Genomic DNA, 1,378 nt, shown 5'->3' with positions numbered 1-1,378 from the left:
TTACTGTGAAGTCTTTGAACAGGCCCCTTCCTGTAGGGGTGGGGAGTGTTCTGGAGTGGACCTTACCTGCAATAAGCTTTCAGCCCCCTATGGCGACCCAGAGCAGGAGAACCCAAGAACCAAAAGGATAAAGTAGGCAGAGGGAAATAAACAGATTAGAATATATATGTTATGTTACATGTATATAAAACCAAAATGGATAAGAAGCGATAGTTTATTTATCCCAGAGATTTTTACAAATATGCTACACAAACTCGACTCCATGGACATGCATTAATGGAGAGATGTCAGAGTGAGGAGACTGCACATGGACAAGCGCCTCGGGCGGTGGGAGATTCAGTACCAGCCCAATTCCATGATTGATCCATACTTAAACTGGCCACCCCCAAGTAGCTATAGGCTGAGCTACCGTCTACCCCCATAAGTATGTTTTCGCCCGGTTTCGAACCAGGGACCTTTCGGGTGTTAGGCGAAGGTGATAACCACTACACTACGGAAACCAGAAAGGAGCTCAGTAACCCTGTCATATTCTAGGCACTTATGGTGCATTGTTAATAAAGACAAAAAATCAGATCTACATGAATCCATATGAAATATTTGAAACAGTTTTGTTATGCTCTATATATTTCATGTAATTTCAACATTTAATGGCGCTTCACACCCACACACTGTGTGCCCTCATGCATTAAATGTTAACATAACATGGAAACTGTTTTGAGTGTGCGACAGTGCTTTCATTTATTATCATTGTATAAACCTCTCAGAGTGAAGTGTTCACCAGTCATCTGCAGATTCTGTTCATCACTACCAGCTGTTATTGTGGGTAGTTAGTGGTTATATCAGTGTGTCAGTTATGTCGTAGTACCACAGGGGTGATTCCTTGCTCCTATTCAGTTTTTCCAATCAAACCTTTAGCGTCACTTCAGAAATGTTTGTCCCACATTTGATAACAGGCTTACTTGTGACGGGTTGTTGAACTCTGAAACTGTAATTCATGCTTTTGTTAAATCCTAATAATACTACAACAACTCTTTATAGTCCTGTCTGAGTAAGACATGTGTATGTTTTGAGAATAATATTCATGGATTACAAGACATTTACTTTTGTTTTATTTGGCTTTAGATTTAATGGGTCACAATGCTTCTTGATTTACCCAACAATTTGGGACCGATAAAGTACATGTATGTATGTGTCTCTGTCTGTATGTATGTACCTATCTATCTATCTATCTAGGAATAGATAGATAATAGGAATTTCCGCTCCAATATAGATGATTCAAAAGATGTGATGTAACTGTGAAAGTATCAGTTGCATCCATACAGATTTTGCACTTTTGGCATATTACTTCTACTATGTGTTTTTGTTTCTCTCATCTTTT

General features: G+C 39.0%; 1 non-coding gene across 1 annotated transcript; it reads right to left on the bottom strand.

The window, feature by feature from the left end:
• Nucleotides 1-427: 427 nt before the first annotated feature.
• trnav-aac (transfer RNA valine (anticodon AAC)) lies at nucleotides 428-500 on the bottom strand. Its single transcript has one exon. It is a non-coding gene; the product is annotated as a tRNA-Val (tRNA).
• Between the last annotated feature and the right edge of the window lie 878 nt (nucleotides 501-1,378).

This window comes from Semicossyphus pulcher, unplaced genomic scaffold (genome assembly GCF_022749685.1).
Source record: "Semicossyphus pulcher isolate SPU_LCO1_2020_fin unplaced genomic scaffold, fSemPul1.0.p SCAF_28, whole genome shotgun sequence".
NCBI lineage: Eukaryota > Metazoa > Chordata > Actinopteri > Labriformes > Labridae > Semicossyphus > Semicossyphus pulcher.
Note: the sequence above shows the minus strand (reverse complement) of the source record. Positions and strands in the feature narration are given on the sequence as shown.